At 33.8% G+C, this 13147-nt stretch overlaps 1 pseudogene; it reads left to right on the forward strand.

Annotated features, from left to right (window-relative positions):
- Positions 1-11075: 11075 nt before the first annotated feature.
- Positions 11076-12516, forward strand: LOC150109512 (ataxin-7-like protein 3 pseudogene; annotated as a pseudogene).
- The last annotated feature ends 631 nt before the right edge of the window (positions 12517-13147 follow it).

A 13147-nucleotide genomic window follows, 5' to 3' on the forward strand; every position in this document is an offset into this window, starting at 1 on the left:
TAATCATTATGCACAGTCCATAAAATGCGATATGATTTGAATATGAAGAACCAAATATATTCCCTTGAGGTTATCTGTAAGGATGGAAAAATCAAAAACCCATGGTGGACTCAGGAAGTTAAATCACCAGTCAAGGAGGAGAAGAACATATCGAAAGTTCCTAGAAAGTAGGTCAGCTTTTGCCCTTAGAGAACACACAGAAAAGTGTAAGAAAACAAAGCACTGTCTAAAACTAGGTAAATAAAAGTCATGGGAAGACTTTGTAAGAAAATTGAAAATAAATTTAGAAAATGGATGAATGATTGCTTTAAAAGAAATGTCAGATGATAAAAAGGATGGTTAAACTAAAGATAAAGGTATTCTAGATGTATGGAGTAATTACTTTGAAAAATAGCTAAATGAAACAAGCAATGGCTGCAATGTGGTAGGAAACAGTCAACATGAATGCAATCAGGAATATATATATATATATATACTTGAAGTAGAAAAAGCCAACAAAAACCTAATGTGGAAAGGCAGCTGGAGTAGATGATATTCGAACAGAAATGCTCAAATATAGAGATATATAAATTTTCGGTGCCTACTCTACATATTTCATAAGATCTGTTCAGATGGTCGAATTCCAATGATTGGAGTCAAGCTCTGCCAGTGTAAAAAGAAAATTGAATATGAGCATTACAGAACAATTCCCCCCCTATTGAGTGTTCCTGGTGAGACTTTTAGTATAGTTGACACAGGACTAAGAAAAATTGTGGAAGATGATCTGGGAAAAGAACTAGCTGGTTTTGGGCCAAATAGATGTTATCAAGATCAAATTTTAACTTTAAGAGAAATAGTTGAGAAATCATGGGAATATTACAAAGACCAGTATTTAAGTTTCTCATATCTACAGAAGGCATATGGTAAGGTGACAAGAGAAAAGCTATTCAACATACTGTTATATGGCATAACTTGTATATCATATCAAAAAATACTTATCCTATGTTTGAGTTATAAGTGTTAGTTAGAATTGAAGGAAGTACAGGAGGAAAGTGTTATGTTAAACCAGCTGGAGGACAAGGATTATCTCCACTGTGTAACTCAGTAAAAGCGAAAATTACACCCCACCGCACTGCCGCTCGAAGAAAGACCTAGGTTCAATTCTAGTCACCAACTAGAGGAACATTTTATAACCGTTTCCGTGTTAGTCAATCTCTGGCATGGGCAAGCGGATTTTTTCTCTAGGAAACTTTTTGTCCTTTAAACTCAAGAAAATCACTGTAGCATTCACCCTATCTCAGACAATAAATACATAGTGTTATGATTGGGGAACAAGATGGAGGCACTTGTCAGCCGTCTCTTCAATGGATGCCGTTTATAATAAGTGATGGTCCTGGGCCAACTATCACTGATTGGCTACAGGTGGATATTGAAAATCTCCAACTGTAGAGATTGAAGATCCCCGCCTTGCCTACTCCCTGTAAAAGAATTAACTGCGTTAGCCGATTGATTGATTCAGTATTTAGTTATTCATCATCCAAATGGATCAGACTTGAAGGAAAGCGATATCAAACATGATATGAAAATTGAATATGTTAATCTCAGCTCAACTTTATGCAGATGATGTTAAACTTCAAAATTAATCCAGTACAAGTCTCTAGAATTGCTTAAATAAATGGAATGACTGATGTAATAAATTTTGTATGAAAATCAGCAATAAAAGAGACAAAGGCTATGAAAATAGGTATGGTATTGAATAGACGAACTACATCCAGAACAGAGCACCTGTAGAAATATAGCACCTATCTCTCAGCTATTTATTATTATTATTATTATTATTATTATTATTATTATTATTCCTGTTAACTGCAATTAGTCCGAAGACTCATCGCAGGAGGATACCTACAACTGTCTCAACCACTACACCGAACCTCTACTACAAATAATCTCCATCAACCGCCCACCACAACTAGTATTTTTTCTCTGTAAATTGCGTGTGTTCTGAAGGGCCGATATGTCTGTATGCGGGATGAAAAAGCAGAGTTTCCGGGAGAAAAACCCTGCTACCTCCGTATGAGATCGGCTAACTCACCTTCGATTGAAATCGTCCAGATAAAGATTCCTCCCGTCGTGACGAGAATCGAACTAGACAACCGAATTAGTAAATCTGATATGATAGGAAGTCAACTGAATAAATTTATATGGGAGATTTCTCTCTCTCTTATTTATATAAATAAGAGAAAAATCAGTCAAAACACTAAACGAGCTGTATAGAAAACAGTGTTCAAACTAATGTTAACTTTTAGTTGACATTAGTTTGATCAAAGACTGTACATTACAGATATGAGACATCTGCGGAAGATTAGGAGTGTCAGCAGATGGCAGCAATGGCAGGATCATATTAAAAATGGAGATATTAAGAAAGAACTTGACATTGTAGCATTCAGGAATGTGTTAGCAGAGCTAATCTCACGTGATATGGTCACTTAAACAGAATGCGTGAGGAAAGGAAAGCAAGCCAACTGTTCTTCTCTAGGCTGGCGGGAAGAAGACCCAGAAGAAAAAGACCAAGATCTAGGTGGATTGATACAGTAAAAAATGCCTTAGAAGACAGAAATATAAGATCTGTAAGCATCGTATTATTGACATATAATAGATTAATTTGAAGGAAAATTGTTCATAGGAAGTTAGTAATGATGTAACTTTTTCATATAGTACTATCTTAATATCCATCATCGCCATGATGATGATGATGATGTGATTCCGGTTCTTTATTTGGAATAAAATATGTTTAAATCATGCTACTGTCATAAGACGACAGAGAATATTTTCTTCTGTGAATCAAGGTTTTCCAAATTGCTATGGAAACCTTGCCACTCAACAAACAAAAACAATTTGACTAGTATGATGGAACGAAGTTGAGTCACGCGTGTGAAGCGGCTTCTTATGATAACACCTAGTATTTTGATTTCATGCATGTACTATTGACTTATATAGTAGGCTGCTCCACACATTTGACTCGACTCTCACTCTTCACTAATGGTTTACATCTGCTATCTTCCAAACAATTTGAAAAACAGGAAGAAAATATTTGCTACTCAGTAATGAGACTAGCATGATTCAAATCCGAGGATTTTTTATTTCCCTTTTTTCAACCAAAGGATATATCACATTGTCCTGAATGCTCTACAGATCATTACCCATTTGTTTTAATATGATCCACGTTAACATATATTGTAAAGTAAAACTCTCCGGTAGATGGAGAAGTGTGTAGATGTAGATAGTTGTGTGAGCTGTAGGTGCAGAATAAAGTGACGTACTCGTAGAGTACTCTTTATTTTTTTATTTTAATTTCATATTTGTATGCAATTTAGAATTTGATTATTCATTTTCAAATATTATTTTATCAATTTTTCTAAATTCCCATCTTTCCTTTTTTTTTCTTTACCAATTTTTTCGTCATAAATTTATTGTATACCAGTAAGTCTGCTTTGGCGAAAGACCAAAAGACTCGGCTGCCGTTTGGACAGGCTGCTAGTTTCCTGCTTTTTGCTCTTTCGAATTCTGTTTTGGAAGCATTGATTGTTTTTTTGCATCTATTTCGGGCTTCGGTAACTGGGGGGAAAAAAAATCATGTTTTGTGGTTAATTTCAGTCATTAAAATAGCAAGGACTTAAAAATAAATAAATTAAATTAAAAAAAAAAACGAATGACATCATATCGAAATTTTCTCTGAACGTATGTAATAATATAACTTACGAAAGAAGTTTATCCATCCAGTGATTGGGTATTATATCGACTGACGTAGCTCAGGAAATAATCATTCTTCATATATCGTGCTAAATGGGCGAACGTAGGTACTCCTTTGACATGATAGCCTATCACGCACATTCTAAAAATGGAACTGTTTTCGATGCCGATGCCGTAATATCGTTACAGATAATCGAAGGACTAGTTCTTAGCATCGTTAGTCGATAATAGCTGTATGACATGCAGAGTTAAAGAAACTGGAAGAAGTTTCTGATAAAAATTCTATTTCTTGGTCTTGTCTTAATGTTGTCAGTTCTGCGAAATGCATTTTCGGAAAGTAATAATGTTTTGTTTAAGATTTTAGTTAAAACGCAATTAGAAAAAAATTCTGAAAGGAAATGCAAGTATTCATAAATAGAGTAGAATTGTAAAAGACGAGAGAAAGAGGCCTCAGTTGACCAGTTGATCAGTTTTATCTGTTGACGCTCCCCACGTAATGGTCATTTGACTTTTCACTCTTAAAGGAAAAGTCCCAAAAAGGCAAAAATACTAAAATACCTAAAACATGTGTAAATGGAATAAAAACAAAACAAACAACAACAAAAAAAACATTAAAAATTGTACAAAAACCAATACACAATAAAAGCCAGTAAAAAAAACAAGTTAATAATAATAATAATAATAATAATAATAATAATAATAATAATAATAATAATAATAATAATAATATATCCTACAATATTATTATTATTATTATTATTATTATTATTATTATTATTATTATTATCTGAGATCTCAAGGGAGTCAAGGACTCATTTGAGGGAGGCTATAAATCACCCAAACCTGCTATCATTCCTTCCCTTAAATTCATTCACATTAGATGTACTTACTACCCTTAAGAGCAAATTATTCCATTCACTCACTGCTCTCTGGGAGGAAAAAAGCTAGCTCTTACCTCTTTCTTGACTGTGAACAAACTTAACTTCCATGGATACCCCCGTGTTCTCTCCCAGCCTTCCATATAACGAAAATTTCATCAGTTGAAATGCTATAACACCCATTCAAAAGTTTATAGACCTCTATCATATCACACTTATTTCTCCTGTTAACCAAAGTCTTCAATCCACATACATAAAATCTCTCCTCATAATCTAAATCTCATAATCCAGATATAATCTTTGTAACTCTTCTTTGCACCCTTTCCATAGTTTCTTTATCTCCTTGGAATATATTAATGTAATAAGTTATAAAGCTAACTTAAGGAGGTGTGGGAAAGCATTGTTGACTTATACATATCGAATGATGTGATTATCTGGAAAGGGTTGTTTAAACTACGATTCCCCCTCCACCTCCTCTCCTCTAGTATATAATGAAAGTTGAAAAACAGATAGCAGTTATCTTGCCTTTGCATTAAATGTGTGTGTGTGAGAGAGAGAGAGAGAGAGAGAGAGAGAGAGAGAGAGAGAGAGAGAGAGAGAGAGGAAACCTTTCTGCCAGATCATTTTCCTTTTATTTTGTTTGTTAGTCGGGATTATGATCAGAATAAAAAGAATTCGGCCGCCTACTACATTTCGATGAAATGACCAAAATGAGAAATTGTAAATGAATTGCGTTACAACGTGCAACTCAGAAATCTTTCAAGTACATTTTAATAGTTTTTATAATAGATAAAAGTTTTGCAAAAAAATATAATCTATTCCAAATACATTTTGGAAATTAAAATGTGCAAAGTGCATAATCACTGGGTTGGTTTGCAGTCTTTCATGGATGGAACTGTCATTAAAAATAAAACAAATTAAATTAAAATTTAATTAGTTAATTAGCTGGGCAAGAGTGTGGTTAGCAGTGGTGTTAGAGCTGGGTTCTTTACTTTTAGAGTGGTAAATGAGTAGAATAAGCTGCCGGAGTCTGTTGTGGGTGCTATGACAGTGAGCGAGTTCAAGGCAAGGTATGATAGATACTGTGAGAATGTCGTATAGTTGTGTGGACATGATGTTTAGGGCCTCCCTCGATGAGTCTAAGGACTCCCTGGAGTAGCCCGAAAATAATAATAATAATAATAATAATAATAATAATAATAATAATAATAATAATAATAATAATAATAATAATAATAATAATAATAATAATAATAATAATAATAATAATAATAATAATAATAATAATAATAATAATAATAATAATAATAATAATAATAAATAATACAAGTGTATAAAAACTCTACTATCGCTGGGTGGATTTTAACGAAGTTTACCTTCTTCACTTAAATTCATTAAAATCGACTCACTTTTCTTCTAAATCTGATCATACTTTAATTAAAAATTGACGTGAGATACATCAGAATCATACAAAATATTAACCATCGCTCTGGACAAGCAAAAGCAACTGGTAACTTTTTTTATACTTATGTACACAGAAGAATTCGGTTTTAAGCAGTAACTGAAGAACTTTTTTAAGCCAATTCTAGAATTAGTAGCTCTTTAACACAACAATTACTTTTGATTGCTTTGTCCTCCGAAAATAACTAGCAATTTTAATTCAGAAACACAACTTAAAAAAACCACAACAAAAGGTTAGGCCTAATTAGTATATCCCTCTCCTGTAGGGAATGAAAAAGTGTTAGTAAATTTCTTATATATACTTTATATAAATAAAAAAATATAATTAAATATATCAGCTAACGTCTTTTATTCCCTTATAGGGAGTAGGTTCGGAGACTAAGTGGGCAGTTCAATCTTCACCAGTAGCCGATCAGCGATGGCTGGTCCCTGTCTATCATTAATTATTGGCAGCACGATGAAGAGAAAGGCAAACAAGTGCTGCCATCTCTTGGTACCTAACCCTAACAGGATATGTGACTGTCTGAAATAATGTGAATGCTTGAGTTTATGAAACAAAACACCAGAGTTTCTGGAAGGAAAAAAAGCCGCTTGCCCATGCGAGATCGACTAACTTAGGAACTGGTCGAAGATAGGCTTGGAAAAACTTCCTCCATTCAGCGACTAGACTTGAACGTTAGTCAACCTTCGGGCGGCCTAGCGCACAGGATGCAAGCGTCACTTTTACTGAGTTATTATCACAATTTTGGTTTGAATCATACTTAACAAAAAAATTAAATAAACGTTCAGAAACAATAAAATGACATTTATGTCTAACTGAATGAAATTTCTAAAAAATTGGTATTCAGGCTGTTTATTTTTTTAAATTTCATTTGAAAGGTGCCATAATTACAAAATGTTCGATTCCCAGGTTGTATAGATTGAAAGATGTTCAGTATGTATATCTGTTATTATTTTGTGTGTGTTTCAATGGGATCTTTATAACAAGGCTATTGGTAGGTGATTATGGATGTGAATATCAAGAATTTGAGAAATGCTAAGGTGGAAGCTGAAAAATGTTTCGTTAAAATAATACAGAAACGAGAGTCTATAAACAATCGAAACAATGTACACAAAAAAGTGATTGTATGGAAGATTCAATGTACACTAGTTAAAATTCGTTGGCAGAAGTGAAGACTGGCTGATACAAGATCTAGTAGCATGGATGGAATATGAAGTACGTTTATATTAATGAAGAATATGATGATGCATGGTGATTCTTCTTTTTACCAATAAAATACTGAGAAATGTGAAATATATGAGTTTGTTTAACTAGGTGAGTACTAAGAGAGTAATCATTATGGTAGATTTAAACTATTCGGATATAGACTGGAAGGACAGTATATGAAGAATAGGACGGAAATATATACACTAGATCAAGAATAATTATCTTCAACGGCATCTAACCAAGGGTATGAGAGAGAGAGAGAGAGAGAGAGAGAGAGAATCTCGGACTTCACTTCGATGCTGATCAAAGTTGGAATAGCTATACAAATTATCTCAAAAAACAACAAACTGAGGATAACAGCAAGCAAACTATATCGATTAAAAGACAATGTCCCGACACATAAAAATACCAATCTACTAATCTCATATAAAGCGTTATGTGAAAACATTTTTAGATACACAATTACATCTTATGCATTCTGCCCAGAGTACAAAATAAACAGATTACAATTGTTGCAAAATAAAATGCTAAAACTGATATTGTGGAAAAAAGAGAAGAGCCCACACTCATACTGGAATCAACGACAATACACAAAATATTCAAGTTAATCATATTTGCTGATATGATCAACAAACTGCCATTCGACGACAGAAACTTAGGGACCAACAGAAAACTGAAATTGGCGCTATTTAGATATTATAGTGAGAATGAAAACTAGAGGGAACTAACACCCACACACAAAACTGTAATGACTTTCTCTCAAACACCAATTCAAGAACACAAACACCTCCAAATCCAACCCATCCGTTTCAAAAGAGGTTAAACCGTGCTCATGCAGTGGTTGTGCGTTGGAGCATGTTCTCACTTCAACACGTTAACACGCATTTGACATCCCCTACAGCATAACGAAATTCAGACTGTAAATCGGATTTATTATTATTATTATTATTATTATTATAAAACCCTCCATGGAGTCCATGACTCATTATGGGAGGTCCACTCTTTTTATCATACCATGCCTTAAATATATTCACTGTCTCCGCACCTCACCACACTCTCGGGCACTGCATTCCAATCACTCACCACTCTCCACGCAAAAAACCTGCTCCTCACTCCCTTGCTCACATCCTCTTATACAGCTTCCAGGGATGACCTCTTCTCCTACTATCCTCACCCATTCTGTGGAAAATCTCCCTGACATTAATATGGTAATAACCTCTTAATAGCTTATATGCCTCGATCATATCCCCACTCCTCCTTCTATCCACCAATTTCTGCAAATTGCATTTTGTCAATCTGTATTCAAACTCTACATTCCAGAGACCAGAAACCACCTTAGTCAATCGCCTCTGAACTTTTTCCAATGCATTTTCATCTTTTTGAAAACCAGGTGACCAGATCTGTGCACAGTAATCCATATGTGGTCTTATCAAAGCCTTATACAAAGGAACCATAACATCCTTACTTCTACAAGTGATCGCATCATTCCCATTATCCGCTGTGTTGTCTTCACAATTTTAATAACATGTCCCCAAAAGTTCAGGTCCTTGTCTAAAATCACTCCCAGATCTCTCATCTCCTCGACCTCTTCCAAGATATTTCCACCGATTGTGTACTTTACATCTCATCTCTGCTTCCCAAAATTCAAAACCTTACACTTTGAAACATTGAATTGACATTATCCCCATTCATTTACCCATTCAGCCAGTGTATTCAAGTCCTCTTGCAAAGCTACAGCATCCGCTCTACTCCTGATAACTCTCCCCGACTTTGCATTATCTGCATCTCAGGCTGCCACAGTGAAAAAAAAAGACTCCTACTTAGATCAAAAAGAAGACCACGAAGGATTTCCAGGAAGAGCGAAAAACAAGGCTTATCGCGCCCGCACCAGTCATAGTTCATCTCACAAGCAAGTCCACAAGAGACAATCTCATAAAAGCCAGCAGACTAAAGAAAAAGAAAGAAAAAAAATAGTTGCCAAGGACTTGAACGCATTGCAAGATTATACATCAATCTTCCCATCTGAATATTTAACACCATTCAACCAGAATATGTTATACAAAGCAAGAAGAGCAAAAACAAAAAAAAAACAAAAAAATTACCATTTTTTTGTGGATCAGGATGCTAAGATATTCTTGAGGAAGTCACAAACTTCAAAGTCGATACAAATCAAAAGCTAGGCTGCTACAGTGGAAAAAAAAGACTCCTACACTGGAAAAAAAAGACTCCTACACTGGAAAAAAAAGACTCCTACTTAGATCAAAAAGAAGACAACAACAAAAAATGAATGTGAACTTTCAGACAGATGTAATAACACCAGTAGTGGCGCACCCAGAGCGGGGGGGAAAAGGGGGACCCTATCCCCCCAAAGAAAAAGGAAAAAAAACTAGAAAATTTTCCAGAAATCTTTTCCTAATTAAAATTCATTTTTGTTAATTTATGTTGTGTCGTGTCTTCTATTTCTATACTACTTATGAATTAACGATCATTACAGATGCTCAGTCATAGGTCGTATGCGAAGTGTAGTGTGTATTCTCAAATCGTCTACTCAACTCGGGCTCACCCCCCCCCCCCAAGATTAAATCCTGAGTTGGCTACTAAACACCAGAATATATCAGCAATTTTACTTTGATCGGACCTCTCAAACATCAACCTACTTCCAACACAGCAATCAAACCAATTAAACAATAACACTACAGAGTTATATAATATAATGTAATATAATATAATAACACAATAACACTAAAACGCTTCGAGGATGCAAGCTGACACATTACATCTCAACCGAGATCAACACAAAGGAAAAACAAAATCCATTTATTATACTGAAGTCCTGTAGTTACGGCGCTTAAAAATACATTAAAAACAAACAAAAAAAAATGTAAAATATATATAATTTGTTGTTATTCTAAAAATACTGTTAAGAAATGTATCTCATTCAACTATAAATTACCATCTACATAACTAATATTAATACATTATACAAAAAAGGGGAAAACTTGTATGAAATTCATTGTTAAAAAAAACAGAACAAATATGTTTTGTAAACTCATAAAAATAATAATAATTATTATTATTATTATCTTTATACCTCCAGGGAGTCCACAGACTCATAAAAAAAAGAACAATATGTTTTGTAAATGTATAATATATAATCATAATTTTAATAATAAAAATTATTCACTTTTTTTGTTGCTTTAAAAAATAAATAAATGAAATAGAGCTTGTGTAGCTCTATGAATGTGGCGTTTGCACACCACAGCGTTGATTTTTATAGAAATCTGATGTGGAAAATAAACCATAATCTGCAGCACTTTACAAAATAATATGTTGGATTGTCACTTAAGACGTTTATTGTATACATGTAAATATTTTCAGATCATTAAAAAATTATTACTATTAATTATTATTATATCACCTCCAAGGAGTCACCGTGGGATTCATTATAGATACAATATGCTATTAATTCCTTTGAGTTTTCAAATTTCCCAGATATGCTAAACTGAAAATTTACTCTCGTTTTGTTGCTGTACCGTGAATTTAATATCGCTGTTTTTTAAAAGGGTATAAATTTTAATTGAAATTACTTTATATATATATATTAATTGAAAATAGTTTTATATTGAGTGTAATATCGTTGCATGCGGAAGCGACACCTCGTGTTAGAGGTTTACTATGGACATAACCGTGGTAGCATTGATCAGCTGTTGTACTGTCAGTAACAAGCTGACTTTTGTATCCGTTTCATGAGAGGGAAAAAATATAAATATACGTTCAGTTAGTTATATGTCGCTCATTAATGTATTTAGTCTGTATTATAAAAGAAAAATAATATTCATGTAAATACAACCTCTTCAAGTAATGCATAATTTATTATAATTCTCGATTCTCAGACTACCGTTTATAGGATGACAGGCACGTGAAATCGAGCGTCTACTACTCGTGTGTTACCGTGTTCTTTGTTACTCTCAAAATTCTGCTTTTGTTCTGTGGACTGTGCGTTTCATTTTTATTCCAAGTGAACAAATTTTAGGAATTTTCTGTGAAGTGTATCGTATGAAGAGGTATTTGAATCTAGGTTGAAATGCTGCAGCCTATTCTTGACGGCTCTCCTACCCGTATACTTCAAACAATGACCGAAGATGAATTGGATCCTATGAGTTCTGATGTATTAAAAGAAATTACGGACGAAGTCATTCTCGGCGTGTGTTTTGAAGTGCATAGAGCTGTTAAATTGGGAATATCATTTTTGGATGAGCCTCCCGACGATGACAAGAAATACGAAATAGTAGACGAAATAGGCCTTGACATTTTTGGTCAGATGCCTTTAAAAAAACAGTTCGAATGTGTATGTCTTAATTGTCAACGCAGCTTGGCGGCTTCCCGTTTTGCTCCTCACCTAGAAAAATGCATGGGAATGGGAAGAAATAGTTCAAGACTTGCGAATAAAAGAATAGCTAATAGTGGGAAAACCGATAGCGACGGGGATGACTGTGATAGCGACAGTGATCGAAAATATGGTACTGAAAAAAGGACTACAAAGAAGAGAAAAGACAATAATTCACTTCGTAAAACTTCAAAAGTAAGAGGCAAACAGGGAGATAATCAAGCCGGACGTAATGCAAATTCCGAAACAAGTTCCGTAGTTACAAATTATGAGACAATGTCATTTGAAGAAAAAAAAGCTTTATTTAAGCAAATATGTGGGGTAATATCGGAACATACAAAAAAATTGTGCACTCGTTCTCACAAATGCCCTAAACACACTGATGAACAGCGACAAGCTGTTCGCCTTTCTCTCCTAGGAAAACAAGAAAATAAATCTACAGATGATATTTTCATAGATGTGGACACATTTGAAGAGGAAGATACAGATGGACATCAAACGTGCGAATCAAAAGGTATAAGTAATTCATCGCCATACGATTCCACAAATATTAACAGTGCTCCCAAGAAAAAAGAAAAGAAAATGCAGCATTCTACTGTAAATAGTGGCGTTTTCAAGAAAAAGTTGCAACCAACACCGCCACAGAGTAATCCAGTTAGTAACATTTGTAATGCCAGTAATAGTGGGATCATAAATGGCTAATAGTAAAACCTTGATTACCAAGCATTTTTTTTTTTTAATTTTCAGATAATTCCATGTTTGTTGAACATGTATAATTATTATTAATGTTGTATTTGAAAATCACTGAGAAGTACTTATTTTCTGAATTTATTATTTTTTTTTCTGACTAAGTAAATGTCTTAATTATCCATTAATTCTTTGAATGCCACTGGAATTCTAAAATCTTAATGTTAGGAGTGTTTTGCAAGACATATTTGGTTAGTTGAAGTGTTCGTGTGTGCATGTGTTGTATATATTGGAGAGAGAGAGAGAGGGGTTACTTTAAAATCAGAAGATGTAACAGTTTCATTTGTGTATGTCCTATGAATTTAGACTAGAATGTGATTGCATAAATAACCAATAATGAATGTTTTCCAGGGTAATTTTATATTTACCAAGTGAGAATGCTTGAAAATATTTATTGTTGTGAAATTTCATTAAAAATAAACAAGCTCTTAGCTGTACACTGCCAAGAAATATTAAATTTAATGTCTGTAGATGTGGATAAATCTTAATCTTACATATAATTTTACTTGGTTCAGAACAAGTATGGGGGGGGGAATGCATATGTGTCACTGTATACTATGTACACAAGAAGAAAATCTTTGGAAAAACTACCCTTGAAAATTTTTCTACGTTTGTTTTTAAGAAAAATGGAAAATTTTTGAATTTGCTTATATCAAATGAAAATTTTGCCATTCTTATTATACCATTTAAGTTTTTATACTTGGCTGTGCTGAACTTGGATACAGATGGCATGTGACT

This window comes from Typopeltis vanoorti, chromosome 2 (assembly GCF_054136105.1).
Source record: "Typopeltis vanoorti isolate ZY-2024b chromosome 2, IOZ_Tvanoo_1.0, whole genome shotgun sequence".
In the NCBI taxonomy this organism is placed as follows: Eukaryota; Metazoa; Arthropoda; class Arachnida; order Uropygi; family Thelyphonidae; genus Typopeltis; species Typopeltis vanoorti.